At 31.6% G+C, this 25351-nt stretch overlaps 1 pseudogene; it reads right to left on the reverse strand.

The window, feature by feature from the left end:
- Window positions 1-14648: 14648 nt before the first annotated feature.
- On the reverse strand, window positions 14649-16374 carry LOC149877637 (torsin-1A pseudogene; annotated as a pseudogene).
- Window positions 16375-25351: the final 8977 nt, after the last annotated feature.

The following is a 25351-nucleotide window of genomic DNA, read 5'->3' on the forward strand; positions in this document are numbered from 1 at the left end:
TCAGCTGTTTGTGACAATCCTAAAAATTAAAAAATAATCAAAGCAGCAAAAATTTAAAGCAGTTTAAGGTGATATAAGATGTTTTTTATAAGATGTTTTAAATATCATTTGTGCCTGATTTCGACTGGAAAACAGTTTCCACCAGAAGCTTGACGGAAAATATTGTTCCCTTTGGAGAAGCTAGACCTGTACAAATAAGATGTTCGGGAATATTTTCATTAGCCACCTGGTGTTTTGATGCTAACTCAAATAGATTTTGCTGAAGTGTTGATTTTTTTCAGGAGTGAGGTTTACCCTAGCTGAAGTGTTGATTTTTTTCAGGAATGAGGTTTACCCAGTTAGACAGCTTGAACAACTTTTTATTACCTTTGACAGTTTTCTTTTTGTCTGAATTGCTTGTTGAAATGATTAGATGAACAGTTTTTCCTTTGATTTTTGCTAAGTCACAAATTAAACACTCATAAATGGTAGTTGCTTGCGTTTCATAGACTCAAAATCAAAAAGCTATGGTAGTGGACCAGAATGCCCCATCACTTAGCCTTCTGGTGAGTGATCTGCAACTTTTACAAACACCATTTTGAACACTGGCATCTTCAAAACCAATATTCTTTTTCAAAACTTAAAGTGCTATTTGCTAAACAAATTCAGTAAACAATCGTTAAGCCTTTTTAAAACAAATAATACAGACGACGTTTCGGATTCTGTCATGGTTTCTTGCTAGAGTCATTTTGATCCATTATAAATTTTTGTTCATAACTCGTAATTATACATAATAAAATGCAAAATGCTCTTATCAACTAGTTAATCCTCCAAAATTACTACCGAATCGGTTAGATATTTTCCCTAATTCTTAAATTTAAATTATAACACAATGAGATGGAATCTACAGCACAATAAATTTCTAAAGATTGAATGATTTAAACATTACAAAAATTCAAATCAAGTCATAATTTTTGGTATTTAAATTATTTTAAATTAATATATAAAATTTAAACATAGTTGTTTGCAGACAGCCAATATTAAAAATAGCACAGCAGTTTTGAGTCACTAGTAAAAATTAAGCAAAACTTTTTTTAATTAAAAACGTTTAAAATTAAACACTTTAAAAACGTTTAAATTGTAAATGATAATTAAAAAAGCACTGATTTTTTCCAAATATTTTTTACGTTTCTTAGTGTTATATGAAACGAAAAGAAAAAATTTATTTTAGCTAAAAACTTCTCTAACTTTATACTTTTGATATATATTCTAGGTAGTTTTACCTAGGTAAGTTTTTTAGGTAATTTTAATTAACAAACTAAAAAGAAAAAATTGTCTATTGAAGAAATTCCTAAAAATGTTCACCATCTTTTAAAAAAATATTTTTACACACTTTTTAAGTTAACATGAGTTGTAATAATAAGATTAAGTATGGAGAAAAAGAAGAACTGCTGTACACAAACACTTTAGTCCTAAATTTGGCAGAAAGTCACTTGTTTAGAAAGTGAGAAAAAAGATGAAATTGCATCTATTGTACTTTTTTTTTTAAAAGTGAACTCCTTATATAGTAAGGCATAAAGCTTTAGTCACACACTTTTTGTAATTTTTTGCCCTCGCATGGTTTTAAAATGATTTATGAAGATGATAATTTATGGAAAGAATGTGCCGGAATTTCAGTTGTTATACTTAGATGTTCAAAAGAGTTGCTGAATTTACACAACGGTTATCCTTTAGTGCCAGAGAGAATTAAAATAGGTAATGCTGATATACTAGTATCGAATTGTAAAGATAGTGATAAATATACTGTTAATTATGAGACGTAAGGACAATTTGTAAGATTGGGAGAAAGTTTGAGGAAAGTCCATGGCTGTAGAAAATATAGATTTGAATGCTAGTGTAAAGACCAAGGCTAAAAACAATTATGATTAGGGTTTCTTCAATCATTTTTTCATAAGTAATCATTTTTTCGGAAAAACTATGAAGGATACACGAAGTAGGGTAGACTTCCTATTAGCAAATGATAAATTCAAAGTAAAGTAGATATTTATTAAACAAAGCTATAAGGGTGAAGATCTAATAGGTATACATCTGAAAAAGACAAAGTTAGTATTTAACAAAGCAGTACACCTAGGTTCTTGCATTCTTGATTTGAACAAGACGATAATGTTTGATTTCCTTTCTAATTATATGAAGATTAAATATGGAGAAAACGAAAAACTATTGTACACTAACACTAACAGTTTAATTTATGAAATAGACAATTCCACAGATGTTAAAGCAAGATTTGACACTAGTAAGATTTAACCAAATCATCTAATTGATATTAGGACTAAGTGTAATAAAAAGGTAAATGGAATGTTTAAACCTAAAAAAGCGGTGAGATTATTGAAGAAATTGTTTGCATAAAATTTAAAGTGCATTCATTCAAAATTTTTGATGGAAAAGTAGACAGGAAATGTAAAGCTTTAAAAACCCAATAGTGATACACCGAATTACACTTGCGGATAATAAAAATTGTTTGATAACGTTTTACCCATAAATGCTATTCGCAGTAATATGCATAAAGTATATAAAGAAGAAGTAAATAAGTGGGCTTTGAATATAGATGATGATAAACGTGTAGTTTTGGATAGTTGCAAACATGTGCTTGCTTATGGATATCAAAATTAAAAAAGAAATGCTGTTTATAAAAACTACTTTATCAAATGCAAAAACGTTACAGAATTGGATGGCGATTGAGTGGTTTTTATGCGTTTAAATTCTCTTTGTTCTAACAAACTTTGAAACACAATTGATAATAAGATTAGGATAAAAACCCAAAGTATCCATTGTCTTCTTTCATAATGCCTTTAAGTGCCATACCCCATATTTTTGGTTTCTTTACACAAACCACAAGTGTTACAGACCTGATTTTTTTGCCAGGTTTTACCCGACATATATAAGTAAAGAGTTTTTGATTTTTCGTAAAACTCTGTGAACCAAAAGTAAAAAAAACTTTACTGGGAGCTCCAAGGGTCATTTCTAACGGATAGTACTAATCGACTTAAAGTTGAATTAGTCGGGTAATTATTTCTATTTTTTCACTTGATTTAGTTTTATTAATCTTTAATACTGTTATGATGCTGACTAATTAGTAAAGAGATATATTTATAAGAAGTTAAACGGTAAATAAACTTTTTTATTAGGATTGAGCCATGCGAAAGAAAATTTTTCATTGCGGCTTTTTTAACTCAACCAAAATATCTGAACATTTAACCTAATTTACTAAATCACACAAACTTAACTCTTAGTTTACTGTTTATAAAAATACTTCATTAATATGTTTTCTTTTTCCAGTTACCATTTATGCTTTTTAAAACAAAATATTAATTAATGTGTTATGGTACTCAGTTAAGGATGCGAAAATGTTTTATAAATTTGCCACTCCAAAAAAGGGTTAGCTGCCCCATCTGCCCCTACCTATCTACGCCACTGTTTTCTATTTATTAAATTTTTTGTTATTTTTTTGCTTTAATTGTTGTGAAGAATGATATATAAAGCCCATTTGTTTTTTTTTTTTCTTTACTTTGTGTTTGTAATTTCCGTTTTATTTTGTTTATTTGATTTTAATTCATCTAATAGATGAATTAAAATCGAGTAAAGAGCCATGACTCAGAAGTCAAAACAAAAGCAGTAATAGGGAATGTTTTCGGGTCCCGTTCCGCCGCCGAACGGGTAATTTCAACAAATTTTTCGGGCCCCAAACCCGTTTGGGTATAAACTAGTTAAAAAACCGATAATTCGATAACCCGAAACAATGATCGAACGGGTTATCTAGCACCGACAGCTAAGGAACTGAAACCGATAAATTATGGAGTACCTGTTCGGGTATTGAACTTTATTTTTTAACTTAAAATCAGAACCCGTACAGTCTTTCGCTTTATCACCGTTCGGGTCCCGAAACTTAGTAAAAGATTTTTAAAAATTGCGAAAATCGCTTAAATTCAATAAATTTTTACTAGGAGTTATCGCTTACAATAATTTTAGCATCATTGGAAGATTCTTTGAAATGAATAATGTAAAACTTTAAAAATGCACTAAATTAAACTTAACACCTCATAAATAAAATTTTGGAAAAAATTTAAAAAATAATATTTTAAGAACTAATATGTTTTATTATTCAATATTTCAACCGGTAATATATTAGTATACATAGTTTATAAATATATTAATATAATTATTTCAAATACCATATTTAGCAATACTATAAAGTTTTTTTGAAAGATGTTTTATTTGAGTATGGAAAATTTCTTTATTCATCTTTGAATAACAATTCGAATAAAATTTCTTGCTTCAAGCTTTTGAATAAAAATTCTTGCTTCAAGCTCTTCCTAATTCCCAGCTCTCTAATTATTCTCGTGTACTTGCCGTTTTAAATCACCCCAAACGTTTTTAATTGGTCTTGCTTCTGGAACGTTAGCTGGGTTTATATCTTTGGGTACAACTTTGATCTTTTTCAGGTTTAAAAAGTCAATGACCGACTTTGCGTAATGTGATCGAGCTAGATCGGGCCAGAAGATAAACTTATTGTCTTTTTTATAATATTCTGATACTAGAGGAAAAAAAGTTTTTTATAAGTGTACTGGTTGATTTCTTACTGTGATGAATATAAAGAGGGCTTATTCCACGGGGGCTGATGCAACAAGAAACTAAGAGCTTGTCCTTGTACTTTTTACGCAAATTGTATCTTACTTGGTCAGAACATTGATAAGAATCAGCGGCATAAAACCTATCATTACCAGCTAATGTGCTATTGTTTAAGGTAAAATAGCTTTCATCATCCAAGTTTTTATAATTTTCGTACAATTAACGACATTTAGGACGCATAGCTTCCTTCTGCTGATGGCAACGATCTGGACAATTTGTTTTTTTGAAAGTTCGAATGTTAGTCATTTTTTTTTATACTTGGAAAATTCGAGTTTGACTACAGTTAAAAACTTGAGCTACTTTCTTTTGGGAGCACCCTGACTTATTTTCAAAAAATGCAGCAATCTTTGGAATAATTTCTTTTGTAGTTACCTTAGCGATTCGACCACTTCCAACTTTTCTTTTTAGAGATCCATTCTCCAATTTTACAATTTTATCGTAAGCAGCTGATCTGGGTAAACCCCATTTCATAAACTGTTTAGCAACAAACGCTTTACCTTTTTCTCAATTTTTTCGGAAAAAAATTAACTTTCTAAACACAGAAGAGGTACTGATTCGGAGACTGTTTTGATGAGTTTCTTAGCAAGCAAAAAAATTGGAAGAATTCTGAGCCAAATTTTAAAAAATCATTTTCGAAAAATTCTTTGTCTTCTGCAATGTTATACATGTCCATAACGTTAATTGTGTCAACAGGGGCTTCCTCGATGCCATCATTCGGGTCCTCTTTAGGAATTGATGAAGAGCTTTTGGTTTCTGAGCAGAATTTGAGCAACATTTTTCTCTCAAACTGAGAGTTGTTGTTCTTGATGAAGAGCAGTTTTTTAGGCTTTCATAGGATCTTCTCTTCGTGACTGCCAGGCTGGCAGCTCTGAACAAACGCTCTGAGGATGCTAAACTTGCAGGAATGCTCAGGATAGCAAAGGCAGCCTCGGAAAGAATTGCATAGGTGTTCCGTTTTGTCATCCAGAAGTGCATTGGCTTTCCCGTAAATGCAGAGACTACCTCAGCATCATTTTAATAGGAAAAAAGTTCTTGTTTCAATCCAGTCACGCTTTTCTTCTGCTTCTTTGGCAGAATAAAGCTCAAATAGAAGCTTCCAAATTTTGAGTGCCGAAGGCTGTTGTCGACGAGGAATGATTCAATCTCGGAGCCTTCTTCCCAACTTTTGCCAAACAATCTTGACAAGAACCGGAATCTGTGGTTTTTAAGTCTGTAAAAGTAAAAAACTCCTTCAGTTGTTAACCAGACATTTGAAAGTTGGTATAAAATTTGGGCTCAACCATCTTCTTGTCTGATGACTGATGAAAATATTTCACTAATTTACAGCGAGGTTTTAAGTAACTACTAGCGATTTACAAAAATTTTAAGTAATAATCAACAATTTTTAGCAAACATCATTTATCAAAACTATTTGCAGCAATCGTTATAAGCGAATATCAATCAGCAATTATCGGCAGTTGCCTATTATTGACAGTACAAATAAATAATACCTAATTTCGTTTTTTTAAAATATGACCCTACGGTTCCTTTAATGGATTCCTTAGTTTTCAACAAACCAAGCGTTTCTTCGGATGATGAGACTAAAGGTAGTGCCGACCAGTCGATGTTAATGATTTGTTTGCCGTCAAGAAATTCAAACGACTGCATGGACAAAGCTTGCAGCAGATGAATTTCCCAACAATTGATGAGTTCCTTTTTCAGAATTAGTTGGTTTCCGGAATTACTTAGGGAGCGGGTCTGTTGTGCCCCTCTTCTTTTCCTTGAGTATGGGAACGCTTCAGTTTTGGGCGGATATCTAAGATGACAAATTTATTAGAAATTAGACAAATAATTAACAATACCATTAAAATTAATTTTAAACAAAACCTTGAATGCTTCCCATCGTCTTTTGATTCTTTGCAATTTTAAGTAAAGTTTGAAGGTAATTAGCACCCTTTGAGAAAATTTACAAGCACTAAGTAAAGAAATTAAACTAAAAATATTAAAAAATGTATTCCCTGTTTTTCAGCTTCGCTTTCATAGTGAAGCAGGTCATCTGGATCTGAAGATACAGTGGAATCTAATTCGAATATAACGGGCAAAAAAAAAGTTCGCATTGGAGAGATTTTTGAATTACAGAAAGTTGATTTTTTTTCAAATATTCTGGTCTAAGTAACGAATAAAAATGAAATAAAAAACAAATAGTGATTCTTTGGCCTGTATACAATATATGTGATTTCAACTTTTACATTTTCAAAAAAAAGTCAATAGTTGTAGATTGTCTTTTTGAGGCTTTTAAATCCATTTCAGTGACACGATTTATGTCTTTAACTCTTTCACTATCGCGGTTTTTTTAAAAAAACTTTTCGCCGTGACCGCACTAATTTAAAAAATAAAAAATAAAGATCACATATTATTCAAAACTAATAGAAATCCAAGAAATAAATCTCTTTGAAACTATAACAAACTATATATATAAAGAAAGCTAAAGAAAAGATCTTTTTAAATATATCAAAGTTAAATACACAGCATTTCATACTGGAAAATGCAAGGAGTTCAAAAACGTTGTTTTTTTATTGAAAGAAAGAAAAATTAAATCAAAAACAAAATTCTTTTATATATTTTAAGAATAAAATATTTTAAAAGACATTTCTAACAACTTAAATAGACAATGGAATCTATCATAAGTAATAAAAAATTGTTTTACTTTTCTTTTGAGAACAGAAAAAAGCTGAAACCAGTTTTTTTTAGAACTGAGTTTAGAAAATTAAAAAAGAAAAAAATCAATTAGTTTGTGAGATGCGCTTAAAAAAAAAAAATTCTTAAGTACTTCCAATGATAAAAAAGTTATCTGGAATGGTAAATCAAAAAACAATCTTTAGGATGCAAATGAGGTTCATTACTGCAGCCAGAACATATAAAATTTGTGCGGTTTCTATTGACAGGAGTACTACAGACTACACAATATCTATCGCTTTCAACATATTTAATCAAATGTCTAGTATTATTGAATCTTTCTAAGACTGGATTTGAAACTTGTCGAACTCTTTTTAAAAGTGTAGAATTATCAGGCATCATGGTAATACAAGAATTAACTAGTTCTTCAATAAGATTCTCCTTAAGTTATTTTAGAGTAATTCTTTTTGAATTATGTGGACGAGTTAACAAATATAATATGTAAGAGTTAGCTTGAGTTACTTCTATCAGCCAATTAAAAATTCCTTTCCACCACTAAACTGTCTTTCTATCTAGATTACTGTAATATGAAACAGATTGGTCTAAACCATCACAACCATTCATTGATAGATTGTACCGGTGAATAGTTTCTGGTATTTCCCTGACTCCATTGCGACGAGAAGATACTGCAACAGCATTTTTTGCAAACTTAGTAGAAACAGCTACAACTGGTTTTTTAGCTTTCTTATCTTGCCACTGAACAAGTAGAATTCCAGATTCACTGCGATAGTAATTTGTTTGTAGATATTTCATTCTACAACCTTTTTGGAACTTAATATTATCTGGAAAATTCTTGCGATTTGTTTGTAAGGTTCCAGTGTAGTGAAATGATTTTGACGTTAGATAGGAGATCAAAGAGTGTGTTGCGTAATATCTATCAGCAAAAATATGGTGACCCTTTCCAATAGGTTTAAGTAAGTATTCAAAAATTTTTTCCGATTGTCCCATTCAATATGTATCAGAGTTATAAGATGTGTCACTTCCAAAGTAGGTAAGGATGTTAAAGGCATACCCAGTAGCACTGTAACACAAACCAAATGTTTTAATATGATATTTGCTTGGTTTGCTGGGGTTATATTGTTTATTTTTTCATCTACCCTTATATTTAATGACCATTTCATCAAAAGAAACATCTTCGTATGGATAAAATGTTTTTTGATAATTTGCAATAAGATTTTTCATAAATAGTTCAATTTTTTCTTTTGCATGGCTTTCTTGAGATGGAGCAACATGAAGCATTGTATGGTATATTGCTTCAAATCTATTTCTTGAAAAAATTGAGTTTTACCAAGGACTGTGATATATATCCATCAAGGACCAAATAGTCTTTAATTGAGGGTCTTTTATCTAATCCCATTCCAATCATAACGCCAACAAACTTAACAAAATCATATTTGTTAATTGGGGTCCATGAACAAAATATTGATGAACTTAAACACGGACTATTTATCTGCATTTTGTAAGAGGCAAAAGAATTAATAAATCCAACTAATTCATCTTGAATTTTGTCACTAAAAAGTTCTTTAAAACAGTCTAAAATAGTTGAGTTCTTATTGAGATTTGCATTGACTCCAGGTTTATTATTAGGACAAAATCTAAACGAATGTGTTGGAATATCGTTGTAATCTTCTCCAAGAAATACCCATGAATCAACATTTTCACAATTAGCAGATATACCAGCGTTAAACTTTCTTTTTCTTTTATTTATAGGAGCAGCTTCTGTGGAAGAAGTCTAGCGTTTGATAATCAAAGGGGACGAGACGGTTTCTTCCATAATTGACTTTTCTAAATCTTCTGAGCTAGAACTACTTTCAGACTCACCATGATCTTCATTTAAACATTCAAGCATTATTTTAGAAGCTTCGTTGGCACTATGCGTTACTTTCGACGACTTCATTTTGATAGCGGTTTAAAAAAACCAAAAACTTTGTAATAAAATATCTTGCTATAATTTATACTATAAGGCTTTTACTTTTTTTAATAATGCAGAGAATTAAGTACACTTTTTGAAGAAATCAGTAAAATGAGTCATAAACTAGTACTGATGTTCAGAACACGATAAATAATGAAGCACATCAGAAAGCCGCTACCAGCGGCTTGTGGTCAAAATAATTGAAAAGCAAAAGCCGCTCTCAGCGGCTTGTGGTAGGGAAAGAGTTGAGCCTTCGTCAAATCATCTCCAAAGTTAGAATAAAGACTGTAATTCTCAAGTACAGTGATACCATGCATCGCTTCGTTCAGACTTGTTTTTGTTGCATTGTCAGAAACACCAACGCACTCATAATTGGATTCCTCTTCAGTTTCAATAGCATCATGCTCAGAAACTTCTGCAATGATGTCCTCATATGATGATCTGATGATTTGTTGGCAATGCAAACACCTGATGATTTGTTGGCAATGCATACATCGGCCGTGAGGTTAAAATCTGCTTCGAATTTTGTTTTTAACATTTCGAGATCATTTCTTAAGTTTTCCATTACAGTCTCGTCTACATCTGAGCCACAGAAAGGGTCGTTATCATCATTTGAATGCTTTTCGACTGCTTCTAATGATATTCCTGATTTTTTGAAGTAATTTATGAAGATTTGATCTTGAAGGGAATTCCATGTTTTTCTTAGCATAAACATAGCAGTTAAGATAGAAAACTTAAGCATCTTGTTCACTTTTTCTAAGGCAGCAATTAGCTTTTTCACTGCAAGTTAGCAATATTTGGCTTTAAGAGATCATATGACTCCTTGATCCATAGGTTGAGTGATCGAAGTATTTGGTGGAAGAAAGATAAACTCCATCCAATCAAGGTTCTGCACGTTAGGCCGAACAATTATCTATAATTAAAACAATCTTCCTTTTCTGAAAACTAAACTTTAGGTAAATTTCTTTTACCCACTCCTCAAATAATTCTGCCGACATCCAACTATTTGGTTGGGCCCGATAGCAACAAGGAATATTTTTCGCACCTTTAAAACATCAAGGAAACTTCGATATTACAATTACAAACATTCAAAGTCTTTCTCCTTTAACATTACCTGCGGCCATCCCAATCAGGCAAACTTTACTCTGCTTGCGTCTTACGCACTTTTCATTTTTTAAATTTTAACTTTTTTCAGACAAACATTGGTAGAAAAGACCGAATTCATTGGTATTAAATATATTTTCAAGTGGGTATCGAGAGAAAATTGTAGGCAGTGTGGTTTTGAGCCATGTAGCGATTATCTGATCGTTAACAGACTTTGCCTCTCCAGAAATGGTTTTGAAAGATATACCATATATACAAAAAAAATATATATATAATTGTTTTGACATAATTTATACGTGCGATACGTAACGTTTGAATTTTACTTCGAGGTCTTAGCAAGTTTCCAGAATATCAAGTTCTGGAAAATAATTACTTTATTTTTTTAAAGCAGTTAAAGAAAAAGCTATAGAATAATCATATATTGTTAAGTCATTAATCATAAAAGTTAGAGAGAATAATAAGAAATCCATCCGAAGTTTGAAAATTTTCGAAGCTTAACACTTTCGCAAAATATAAAGCTTTTTCTTTTCACAACAAACCACTGATTGGGACATTATCAGCTCTTATTCGTTTGAACCATTTAAGTACAGCTTTGTTGACTTTATAATGCGTAGCAACTTTCACCCGTTTAGCCAAGTTTCCTTGACGAAAAACGTCAAAGATTTTATCTTTATTCTTTTTCCAGGTTGAAAGAGTGTTTGGTGGAGTATCAAAGATTTTCGAAACCTCTTTGTTTGTTTTTCCTTTCTCCGATTCCAGTAGAGTTTCGTATTTCAGCTTTAAATTGTTTTCTTTATGCAGTCTCTTTGATGTCATGATTTATTTTAAACAGAAGAAAATAATTCACGCTAATTGTTTAACAAAAATCAAAACATTCGAAATTTGAAAAAAGAGTTAGATGGTTAACAAGATTTTTATACGACAAAAATTTAAAAAGCTTGATTTACAGAGAGAATCTTAATGAGAGGTCTCAAAAATCCCTTCGAATTGTGGGAGGTTTTCGAATTATAGAGATTCGAATTATAGAAAGTTAAACAAAAAAGTTTCTGAAGCGCATTTCACGATGACTTTACATTTAGTCGAATTTTAGAGGTTTTTGAATTAAGGAGATTCGAATTAGAGAGATTGTACTGTAGTTTTGTATTTACTTTTTCACATTCACTTCCCTCTTCGTTTTCAGAATCAACATCGACTATACTTTATGATGACAGAGCACTTGACTAACTAGCAAACATTTTTCAAATGTTTTTCTCTCTTACATACGTCCAATTTTAAACCTAAAATTTTAAAATCACAACCTTTTAAAATCATTTCAAGGAACAGAAAAGGTAACAATTCTGACACACAATGATGCTTTTCGATCGCTTTTGCCGTTTTTGGCTTACCTTGGGTCTTTTGTAATAACCAATCAGAGTCAAGCATTTCAAATAAAGGGTGAGATAAATTAATTTTGGCAAACGGATGGCGTGAAAAGCATAAGGAAATATATTGAACTTTGTTTAACTGCCAAAGGGCCAAGTTAAATATAATTATTGCGATTAATACGGTTATATTCCACTTTGGTAACTTTTTTAGACATATCAATTATTTTTGAACAAAATGGACCTTTTTCACAGAACACCCGACAGAACTCTTTGATTAATCGGGTTCGGTTCGGGTAATCGGGTTCGGGAACCAATAGGATCAATAACAATTGAGAACCGATTACTTAATAACCCGAAAGATTGAGTCGGGTCAGGTATGGAAAATTTCGATTACCCGATTTTATCGGTTAATCGGAGTCCGATAAAACCATTATTTGCTTTTATCGGTGTCCGATACCGGTTCCGTTCGGGACTCGTTCGGTTCCTATTGGGACCCGGACATTCCCTAAGCAGTAAGCGAACTTTGAAGTAAAATGTGTTGTACTACAACACCTGATTTAATAATATCTGTGACCACCGAAAAATTACGGTTTAGAAAATCTAGCAGATATTTTTTGGGGGATATTAGGAAAATTTTTGCGAGAGATTGAAGGAGTAGAACTTAATTATATTTTTGAGAGAACTGTTGAGAAGATTTTATGAGGAAATCAATAAGTATTTTTTAGAGAATATTTTATGGAAAAACTGATCGGAGAATTTTTGGAAATTTTGAAAAATTGATTAATGGGAGATAGAGAAAAGAGATTTTCAAAGAAGAGGTAAAGAAGTATAGGGATATTTTTCTTCTGATGAAATTTAAGTAAGGGCCTGTTTATATAGAAAGCGGGCTGGCTCGGCAAACGAGCCATCCCGTTTGCCGAGATATCGACGTCATCAATATTTTAACTTAATTTTATTTTGCGTTTTAATGAATAAACGAGCTGGCCCGGATAGCGATCCGGGCTAGTTCGTTTATTCATATAAGATTCTCGAAAAACTATTGTATTTGTTAGATAACTTTGTTAATATTTATAAACTTGGTAAATTTGTGAAACTTGATAAATTTGTGTAATTCGATTAAATTATTTGAGTCAAAATGAAACTTGACAATTTGAGCTGAAATTATTTTTAAAAACTTTTGTTATTTTAAAAACTTTATTCAAAAAGTTGAACAAAAATTTTAAACTCGAAAAATTCAAACTCGCCGAATTTGAAGAACTCGCATCTACTTTTTATTTAAAGACTCAATAAAAGTATTGAAAAAAGAATAAAAGACGTTTTTAAAACTAAAGCCGGTCATACAATATATTAATGTGATGTAAATCAATATCAATAAATGTTTTAGTCTTTGCGCCTATAATAGAATTAATAAAATCCTAAGTTCGCAAAAACTTTACAAGCACAATTAGTCATATTTAGACCATATTGGTAAAATGGTGAAAAGGGAGGTTTCGGTAACCAAAAGAAAACAAACAGCTCTAAGCAAAGAAGATGAACAAGGAAGGAAAAATTAAGGGCTGCGTAAAAAAAGCCACTTACCTCCCCTGTCAACCTAACTTTACAGACCGTGGTCTTGATATTCTTCAAAATCAGCCTTGTTTTAACTTAGTTGGAAAAGTAGGTAAATACCAAAAAGTTCAGAAACCTCCGCGCCGTCAAAATCAACCATGGTAATATCATCAAACCACATTTCTTTTTTACCCAAATTTGTTCATGATTAAAAAGCAAACATTTTCTTGTGTGTTTTGTAATTATTTCTTTGCTCGTAACTAATTGCTATGTGTTACTCTGCGAAGCAAATTGCAACTTTTAGAAGTTTTTCATTAATTGATAGGTAGAAATCATTGATGTCAAAAAAAAGAAATGTTTAAAGGTGTTTTTTAGTAATTTCCTTTAACCAATATTTGACATTTTGAGCGCATTTCCATCGGTTGAGAGCAAGTATATGTTTTAAATCAGAGTTTATTTTTGATTGTATACTTTTATTGATTCTTCCAGTTTCTTTTTTCGCAGGGTTTAGTTATCGGACTGTTGGGTTGTTTACAAAGTTCTCCTTTTGATCATTCAGAGTAAAAAAACAGTTAGATGTTCCATTTGTTTCAATTCTGTTAAAAACGTCGTGGTTATTTTAAGTTCTTTTACTTTCCATATTTACTTGGTCTTTTATTTTTGGACGGGCTTTTTGTATGACAATGCTACGGCACTTGTTGATAGATTATTTCATTCCTTTTTAGACAACTTGTACATGTTTTTTAAAATGTTAGCCTGGGTTAAGGTTTTATCTGAATTATCTGATATTTTATCTGATTTTATCTAATAGCGCTATTTTTTAAGGGACATTTAAAATAAAAAAAACGGAAAAATGTTAAATGTTTTAAAATGTTTTAAACTTTTTTTTAAATCACATTTTACTGTTAGTTAAAAAATTGATGGTCCGTGTTTGTAATCACCGGAAAACTTTGTTTATAAATTCGTTAATTCTTTTGGATTGCTGATGTTTTTTCTTGTAGTTAATATCTGTGAAACTAGATAAGCTACAAAGTTGGTTAAAACTATTTTAAAAATGATATATCTGAAGGTATGTAATTCATTTAAAACAAACGAGATTAAGGTTGGTAATAAAATATTCCTAAATTCCCTTATAGAAGTAGACTATTGAAAAGAAAAAGCGGATGATGAAATAAAGAGCCAAGTTGAAAACAGGTTAAAAAAGGCAACCGGAAAGATCCGTTATATCACTCTTGGCAATAATGATGGTAGCCATGAGCACACTACATTCATAGGCTCGAATTAAGAATGCGCCCAATATCCACTACAAACGTGTATCAACATTTTTGCTTTTATTAATACAATATATTTCGTAATATATTCATAATAACTAATAGTATTTTTGTAAAGAACTTTGTAATTAGTCTTTCTTTTATGTAAACAAGTCCACATTTTTTGAAACATGTTTGCAGCCTGTTGAAGAAAAAAGTTCTTCTTCGATAGGAAAATACTGCATTTCAGAAGCAATAGCCTCAAGGATACTGTCATCATATGAAATACTACGTCTTTTAAGTTCTGCTACTGCACATTGTTTTATATGTTTACGTTCGAGTGGTAAAAATGGCACATAAAAGTCTATCAAGGCTGAAAAAACAATATCAGAATTTTTCAAACCGCCTGGCGTGTTAAATGCAACAATGGATGAAAGTAGTCCCACCTCAACACTAGTAATATCTTCTCTTAGTTTTCCCTTTGCTAAATGATTTAAAGTGAAATTATTTATTTTGTCACCAGCAGCGTTACTCAGAAAAATGAATATATTCTTGCGATAATCTGTACCTTCGATTGAAGGGTGGTAATCAAGGTAGGGCTTTAAAACATCTGCAAGGCCCTCTGGCATTTTATCTACTTCATCAAATATGAATAATGAGCGTTCACAATTCTTTGTAGATGATTCAATTAATTCTTTTAAGTCTGCTTGGTATGTTGCCAAATTTCCTTTATGTCGATAATGTAATGTTGCAATTTTTTTATGAACAAATTTACTATTAACCCCTTTCTTGAACAAATGTTTTGCAATAATATTGGATACAAAAGTTTTACCGGTACCCGTCCATCCATGAAATGACATAACCAATGGTTTTTGTGGATTTTTATCTTTAGTGTGGGATTCTACAGCTTTCGCAATAATTTTACTAACTAAATGCTGCCCAAATAGTTCTTCATTTAAACTAGTTTGAATGCCATTTATATTTTGCATTAACCAATTTCCATTGCAAAGTTCTTCATCTGGAGAGGGAGGATTGGCTAAACGAAAAAATGCACTAAATTTTATTCAAGAAAGCATTTTCGATTTTAAAGGTTTGCAAGGTTAATAGGTTCTGTTACAAGAGATTTTCCGTCACTATTAAAATGAAAATTTTTTTTATTGATAGCGCGTTTCCCCGCTAGAATTATTTAAACGTTTTTTGGTATATTTAATGCAATCCTTTTGTTAAACAAAACTGAACAATGATAGTTAACAATAATTGCAATGAAAGCAGTATTTAAACTAAACCACTTAGGAAAGTATTGAGAGACCACATTCTCTAAAAAAAATTTCACATTTTTGCAAAAACAGTAACTTTCCGAGTGTCGGAAGTCTCTTATATGCGATACTACCACCAACAATAAATCAGTGTTGTTTATCGAAACAATCTACCAAGATCGATGCCATTTTGTTACCGGTATTTAGGACGGATGTTGTAAAAAATGATCGATTCAGTGACCACACGATACTTACCGTACCTAGACACTGATGCTTATATATCAGAGTCTCGGAAGTCTTGTATGAACCATACCATCATCAATGATACTTCGAAGTTGGTATCGGAAAAATCAGCCCATCAGAGACCGATGGCGATTCGGTTTCGGTATCGGTACCGGTATGAATAGATGGGTATAGTAAAAAATGACCAATACACGATACTTTTCGTACCGAGATTTTGATGCTTATAATATTGAACAATTTGAAAAAATAAAGCTCCGTTAAATGCAACAAGTAGAAATATAGATTTTTAAAAGTTAATTCTGACCAAATTCTTTCATTTTTCTATCTATACAAGGCGCATCTTTGATTTAAATAGCTGTTTTGATTTTAAAAAATAATTGTATTTAAGTTCTGAAGAGTATTGACTTACTAAGTGCAGTACTTTCTAAGTACCAAAAACGGTAACAGATTATCGAAGATTTCCAGTGATTTAATTGTTTAGGTTTAGTGATTTAACTGTTATTTAACTCTTTGCACTGTCCAATAAAATTGCGAAGAGAAATGTGTTACTTTTGGTAAAGATGCAACAATCGAACAAGAAAAATGGTGCCACTAACTTGTGTCGCCCTTCTAGATCAACCACGGACAGTGCGTATAAAAACGAAAGTTCGCAAAGGGAAAACCGGGTTAAGTTGGAAGAAAGTGATGTATCTCAGACCTTTAGCCGGAGTGATTTCAACTTCAACGAATTTGATTTACTAAATACGTATCGTTATCCTGCACTTTTGGTCATACAAGAAAAGGACAGAACCACTACTTACCGAATGTCTTAAGGCATGGCCGTCTGTGCTAAAAGGCCTCGCAAAATTGTATGTGGAGGCCAGGAGCTTAGGGTCGTTGAAAATCAACAACTAAAGAAAAATTAAGGGTAGCATGAATTATTGAATTTATTATTACTAAATAAATAAAACTTGTTATTGCATAGCAAGCTTGTCACAATTATAAAAAAACCTTTCCTCGGCTATTCAGTTTGTTTATAAAAACTAAGCCTAGAAAAAGCAGCGCCTCACTATTGTAAGTGCACCAATTGCAATTGCACTATGTTCTTTTATTATCACGAATTGAATGAAAAACCAGAGCTTAAAAATTCGAAACTTGTAAATAATTTCTTTGTAACATTATTTTGGTTAAAATCAACAAAAATAAATGCGAGAAAGTTTTTAAAAAAGCTATTTAGTGTTTGTACATGGTCCCCAAAAAATAATGTATAGTGCTAAGAAAAACATTTCAGAGCCAGAAGGAGGCAAAACTTTTACAAAATCACACACTAATAGATTCAACATATGCAGAGAAATTAAAAGAAACATAACAAGTTAGCCAAGAAAAAAAAGCTTTTCCTAAACATATTTTAAAATACATCTGTTTTTACAAAACCATTGTTTGAACTTATTCAGTTTAAGTATATGTAACAACAGTTTTGTAAGATTTTCAAAGCTTTTATTTTTCTCGTATTTTCAAACAACTTATTACTGTAGTATAATCGCCGAGTTTTTCATAATAAATGTTTGCTTTTTATTCCTCTTCATTTTTATTTCCAGCTAAATATACTTATTCTGCTTTTGTATCTATTTGTGCACTTTTCTAGCTAAGGCATTATCAAGCTTAGGTATAGTATCAATGCTAAGTAAGTATATATATTTTCAGCCGTTATATGAGTTTATGGTCCTTATGCATTTGCAATTCTTCTGAACTTCAAAAACATTTTAATAATGTAATGCTATAGTTAAGTTCTTTTGTTTTACTGCTGGATTTGAGAGCAGTTGCAGTTGCAATATAAGTAAAACAGTCTAAACTATATTGCTTGATATATATTAGACAAGTATGCATATGCAGTTAGTCACTTTTATCTGTCATCATATTATTAGAAACAGATTTAAATAGATGTAAAAAGTCATGTTACTTTATTATGTTGTGTTTGGTCAAATATGCATCAATGTTATTAAACTTTTCAATAAGTGCTTGATCTTTGTTGTCCATTAAAGCAACAATTTCCTCCAGAAATGTTTAGTCTAAACCAAATTTAGTTTGTTCAAACTGAAGTTTAGAATCAATCTCACAAACTGGTAAAATATTGCAAATGCATTGCGGTCCTTCATAAAGTGAAATTAGCAATTATAAAGTACTTATAAGAACCCTGTTTTTAGCGTGTTTATAACTTTTTCTTGTTTTTTATTATTTCTTGTTTTTATATTTATTTCTTAGCTCTTTATTTTTTAATTTTTGATGTAAAAACCTGAAGCATGAAATCCTATCGGATATTAAAAAATATATCAAGTGCATTTCGCATAATGCTCTAGAAAGTTGATAATGCTTTAAAGGTTGTTTTAATGTTGCTCAAAGGATAGGTATTAAACTGGATCGGTCTAAATGAAAACTATTTACATTAATCTAAGTGAAGCTTTTCGAAGATAAAGGGGTGACAAATCTATATACAAAACTGACCAATATCACAAAAGTCAAATGAGATGCAAAAAAAATACAAATGCAACATTCTTTATGACACCTATAACGCTGCTCATTAGAGAGATAGGACATTATTGGTCATTTGGTCATTTGACCATTGACCATGGTCGATGGCAAAGGTCAAAGGTGAAAATTTTTTGGGACTCTCATAAATAGCTTTGTGATAAACGTTAAAGCATAAGTAGATTCTAAAAGTTTAATATTTATAGGTTTTACAAATGTAATACTTTGAGGTCATTTTCTTTAAATAATCTATTGTAGATATATATTATTATTTATTTCCTTTTTTCCTTTTATTTTCTAGGTTGTAATTTAATTAGTAGCGCTTTAAATACATACTAAGTCAATATTAAATGATATGAGGCTTGAGGCTATATATATTTATATTAAAAAAATCAATTCATTTCCATTGAATTAGTCATCAAAAGACAAATTAGGAAGAAGTTTTTAGCAACTTTCAAATTAAATTTAGATTAAAAATGGCATTTCAAGCGCAAATGATTGGCAAATCGAATCCACAATACTGAAGGAAAGATTTTCGAGTACTAAAACGATTCCTGGTACCCAAAAACTTCAGTGCTTTCAACCATTATCCACGAATGAACTTCAAGTACAAGATTATAGTTCCAGTTCTTTGTGTAGAATTGGAAAAATTACGTCACAGAAAGTTAGCCAGCTCAACTTCAATTCAATTACTGGTTACATGGTTGTAGAGTATGATGAACATTGGTGGATAGGTTGTGTGTTAGAGAGCAATCCAGAAAAAAGAGAAGTAACCATGAACTTTCTTCACCCTCATGGTCCAAATCAACTTTTCTACTTCAGAGATCCTCCTGATATTTTTACTGTTGAATTGAATGATCTTTTGCTAGCAGTCGAACCTAAAACTACAACTTGTTGGTCATACTTCTTTACTTCTAAAGAGTCTGAAAGAGCAACCAAAGCACTTAACTTTCAACATCGTTAACTATTATAGCTTTTTTCAACTTATTATTAGCAAATATGTATTGCAATGGTTATAGTGTAAATATCATACTGATTAGAAACTGTGCTGCCATGTAGTTGAAACTGCTAAATAATGCATTTTTGTTACTTTTCAACGTTACATACATACATATATATATATATATATATATATATATATATATATATATATATTTTCAAGTACAAGATTATAGTTCCAATTCTACACAAAGAACTGGAACTATAATCTTGTACTTGAAGTTCATTCGTGGATAATGGTTGAAAGCACTGAAGTTTTTGGGTACCAGGAATCGTTTTAGTACTCGAAAATCTTTCCTTCAGTATTGTGGATTCGATTTGCCAATCATTTGCGCTTGAAATGCCATTTTTAATCTAAATTTAATTTGAAAGTTGCTAAAAACTTCTTCCTAATTTGTCTTTTGATGACTAATTCAATGGAAATGAATTGATTTTTTTAATATAAATATATATAGCCTCAAGCCTCATATCATTTAATATTGACTTAGTATGTATTTAAAGCGCTACTAATTAAATTACAACCTAGAAAATAAAAGGAAAAAAGGAAATAAATAATAATATATATCTACAATAGATTATTTAAAGAAAATGACCTCAAAGTATTACATTTGTAAAACCTATAAATATTAAACTTTTAGAATCTACTTATGCTTTAACGTTTATCACAAAGCTATTTATGAGAGTCCCAAAAAATTTTCACCTTTGACCTTTGCCATCAACCATGGTCAATGGTCAAATGACCAAATGACCAACAACTTTTTTTTTTTTGATATTATCACTTTTCTGTATAGACACAAAGCTATTTGTCTATGCAAGAGCTTCTGTTTGTCACCAAAATCAACTTCTTAAGCATAATAGAAAAAAGTTATGACGTTTTAAATAATCAAGGTCAAGTGAAAAGGTCAAAACTTTGAAAGGTCATATCTCAGGAAATAGTTGACCTAAGTCAAAAAAGTTTACATGTTTTTCTTCTGTCCATATCCCCAACATGTGAGCCAATTTTCATCAAAACCCGATTCGGTGATATTGTCAGTATTCTATAATTAAGATAAATTAAAAATTTCCCATATACATTTATTTGGAACACCAGAGAAAAAAAATCCTATTTTTTAAAATAATTTGCGGTACAGGTAAAAGGACCTCAGAATGCAGTGGGACGTCAGAATGTCAGGTTTGAACTAAACCAACATAGAACTTAAATTTTTTAATTAAATTCTAAAATCGTTGAATAATCTGATTAAAGAATATAATGTTAAATCATAAATAAAAAAATATTACATAAAATCCTTACAAAGTAATCTAAGGTACGAAAACGTTGAAAATAGTCTATAAGCAATAAACTTATTTTTCTTAAATAATTTTAAATATTTCAATCCCTTCTGAAAATAAGTTTGCAGAACCTTATCAGAAATGTTGCCTTAAGACTCCAAAAACAGTGCTAACAAGATGCGTGCACAGAATAAATCCAATTTTCTTAAAACCGCTTTTTTAAATACCTAGCATTTTGAGGTGCTGCACCTAACGTTTTGAGGTACCAAATCAAAAACTATATAACAAACTTAAGTTATTACTTTTTATCATTTTTTTTTTATAACATTATTCAACTTAAAAAAAATGTAATGAACAAAAAATATAAAAATAAGATCCAGGTAAACTTTAATTCAAAAAGAGGCGAATAGAGAACGCTAGGTTGTATTCCAGATAAAATTCAATGTTATCTTCATCAGACTCAAAGTGAAGGCATTTTTTGGGTCCTATTTCACAAAAGGGTTTGATCATATTCGGTTTTAAGCCTGTTTTACCTCGGCATGATGCTTTACTACATGTAGATTTCAAAACATTATGGCAACACGAGCATTCTCGAAGTTTATTTGCTGCGCAAACATTCTTTCCACATGTACACTCTTCCTTACATTTATAGAATGCCTCAATTTGCTGTTGTAGCTTGGATTTCCTTTCTTTATTTGCTTTCTCCTTTTTGGCTTTGTCTTCCTTGATTAAAGAAACCGTTTCCAATATTTTTTTCCCCTCCATTGAGCCGTGAACCTGGGTAACTCTAACATTTTCTTTTTTCAATTTAGGTGTTACTCTGGTTACAGGCAACAAGTTAGGTAGTTCTTCTAGTGATATTGATTTATCAGATATTGTTTGAAAAGCTTCCATGGCACTTTCGTATTTATGTTTCCAATATCTTGCTGAGCCACAGCGAACATCTTTTGGAGATGAAACTGTTACTGCTGTTGATATATGATCTTTTTCGGTATTTCCATGAATACACAGCTCAGCTCGTAAAAACTTATCTTCCTGCATCCACTTAACACTAGGTCCTCCGCTTGAAACGCCAACTTTTTTACCTGCATTTATGATTGTTTGTTTTGATGCCCACGCTGGCCATAACTCTGCAAGTATATTCATAAAACTTTCTCTGTTGATTGTCGTAAACGGAGAATAAAGTGAAGATTTAGTACTTCTGTACTCAGAGTGCAATTTCTGATTGATTTGATCAAGGAGCTGGGTAACGCCAGTTGTATCAGGTGGAGTGATGAAAAGTCTAATATTTTTGCTTCTTATGAATGTCAATATATCACTGTCAAATCCTGAAGAGTGATCATCTGATAGGACAACAACAGGCCGTTTTATATTGTTTTTTTCTAAAAATTGGTCAAACATTTGATATGCACTTAAAAGTGTTCTGTGATCCTGACTTCCACTCTCATTTGTGGAGATTAGAAGATTTGGAATACGTATAACTGTTTCTTTTGAAGCCATGTGGGCACTAATCCCTTTTCCCTTGAATATGATTTGGCACATTGCTATATCTCCTCCAAAGGAAACAAAAGGATGTATAGTTACGCATTCTCTATTTTCTCTTATCATCTTTTGACAACTTTTCCCTCTTTCAGCATACACTAAACCATTTGGAGTACCATCAACTCCATTGTTTACAAACTGGGGAGTTTCATCATGATTGTAATTTCTAGTGGTATCTATATATCCCTGCCATACACCTGTTTCTAATTGATTTGCATCAATGAAGATATTACATTCTATAAGTTCTTTAGCTAATTCGTTGAGGTGTTTACATGCCAATACCTTTGTGCAATTAAGGGCACGATTTATGGATACAGTTCCTTGTCTCTTTTTGGTTATGTACTTTTGATATTTTGCATCCCAACGCTTCCAAAGAGACTTGCTAAGCTTCTTTGTTCAAAGTGCTCGTTCAGCATTGGTTGATAGCTTAGTGATCTGACGTCCACGAAGGTCTCTACAGGCTTGCTTTCTTACTTCCAAAACATTCAACATTATCCTTGTCAACTCCGACTTGTTCAAACCTTGGAGGCATCTAAATATATTACTGAAATAATAATACAAGAAAACTAAATAGTATAAGTTTAGTTTTCTTAATAAACAATATTAAAAAACCAGGATTTTATTACAGTTTATAAAAAAATTGTTTCATTTCTCAATTATGTGTAGATATTACCTTTTCTTGTTTCTTATATAAGAGACTAATGACTCTTCTTCATCGTTTGTAAAACTTGAACAATATTCCTTCTCGTTTCCAGTTACAATGACACCATTAATTCGTTTTTTAATTGTTCTAAGATCTTTAATTAGTGGAAATTTTCCTAAATTGATTGCGGCCCAACCACGTTTATTGTTGATTCGGCACCACTCAACTGCTTCCTCTAACTGCTTACTTTTCATCATTATGACATCTCTTAGAACACTGCATCTTGATTTGCATGTTGGTTTAATTCTAAAGGACTTTCCCATTTCTTATTTATTCTTTACTGAAAGGAATATCAAAACACAATTTGTACTTGCACTTTACTTTAGTAAACGCACTTTAGTTTAATTTATTTATTTTTTCAAAAGCAAACAAAGAAAACACACTAAAGTGTGTTTTGAATCAGGTTTCGTGACGAAACTATAAGCAGAATATTCAAACAACTTTTTTTTTATATGTTAATTAGCTTTCATTAACCAAGCGTTTGGAGATCCCTTAACCTAGCATTGTGTAGTGGAATGCAAAAAGTATAAAAGATAAGTGAACGAAACATTTAAAAATATATTCAGCATTGAAAATAAATAATATATGCAGAAATTCATGATTAACTAAGCAATATTGGCAACAATACTACCTATTATTAAACCTGACATTCTGAGATCCCTAACGAAAAAAGCATGTCCTAAATATTTATCTAAAGGCATACTACTGTGATCAAAAAGTAAGGTGAATTTTTTTATAAAATGAAAAATCTTTATTTATTCTTCCAAATCTGTATCGTCCCCCTCAAAATAATCCCCCCCCGGCCCCAATGCACTTTTGCCAACGTTTTTTCCAGTCTTCGAAGCATGCCGAAAAGTCCTCGGTAGGGATAGCCTTCAATGCGCGTGCCGATTCACGTTGGATCTCTTCAATGGACTCAAAACGATTTCCCCGGAGTGGTCTCTTGAGCTTTGGGAACAGCCAGAAGTCAAACGTTGCTAAGTCGGGCGAATACGGTGGTTGTGGAGCAACATGAGTAGAGTTTTTGGCGAAAAACTCACGAAGAACCAGTGCTGTGTGCGAAGGCGCATTATCGTGGTGCAAAATCCAAGAGTTATTGGCCCATAATTCCGGTATCTTTTTGCGAATAGCTTCACGCAAACGTCGCATAACGCTTAAATAATATTCCTTGTTGACAGTTTGGCCAGTTGGAAGGAATTCGTAGTGCACGACACCACAATAATTAAAGAAAACAGTCAACATGACCTTGATTTTTGAGCGACTTTGACGTGGTTGCTTCGGTCTCGGCTCGCCTTTTTCACGGTATTCACTCGATTGGTCGGTTGTTTCAGGGTCGTATGCGTAGACCCAAGTCTCATCGCCAGTAATAATTTGTTTGTAGACGTCTTGATAGTCAGAAAGCATTGCTTCACACGTTTTAACGCGACGCTCTTTTTCAAAGAAATTGAGAAATTTCGGCACCAAATGTGATTTGAGTCTTCTGAGGCCCAAATGATTCTTCAAAATCGCTTGTACCGACCCAAATGATATTCCAACCATGTCAACAAGGTCTCGAATGGTTAACCGACGATTTGCAAGCACCAATTCTTTGATTTTGTTGATGTGGCGATCATCAATCGAAGTCGATGGTTGTCCGGAGCGTTCCAAGTCATCAACACGTTCTCGGCTTTCTTTGAAGTCTTTGCACCACTTGTAAACATTTTTTTGAGACATAGTCTCTTCACCGAAGGCCTTTTGCAACATTCGATACGTTTCAGCAGCAGAAATATCATTTCGCAAACAAAATTTAATAGCACTTCTTTGCTCAACAAAATTAGACATCGTGAAAATCGGCGAATACACTTTTGGTACTTCAGAAACAAGCGTAAACAAAAAAAAAAATTATGAGTTTGACATGCAATTTGGCGCAAATGTTAATGACATTCCTACCAACTTAAAAATAAAAAAGATTGGACAATTCGAATAAGGCGGGAAGTTTAAATTAAAAATTCACCTTACTTTTTGATCACAGTAGTATGAAAATTATATTAAAAACTACTAAACTTTTTTTGCAATCTAGCAGGAGTACTTTTTCAACTCTCAAAAGTAAAAACAAAGTATATGCTCAAATATTGGGGCTTAGCTAAATCTTTAAAAACACCTAACATTTTGAGATCCCTCTACCTGTATATAAGTCAAGAATTTATATAAAATTGACTGTCGCTATAAAAAGCTTGTTACTATGCGTAATAAGGTTTTTATAGCAACCAAACTTAATATCATAATATAAAACGCCA

This window comes from Hydra viridissima, unplaced genomic scaffold (assembly GCF_058129835.1).
Source record: "Hydra viridissima isolate aposymbiotic clone 2 unplaced genomic scaffold, HvirCarnegie_v1 scaffold_16, whole genome shotgun sequence".
In the NCBI taxonomy this organism is placed as follows: Eukaryota; Metazoa; Cnidaria; class Hydrozoa; order Anthoathecata; family Hydridae; genus Hydra; species Hydra viridissima.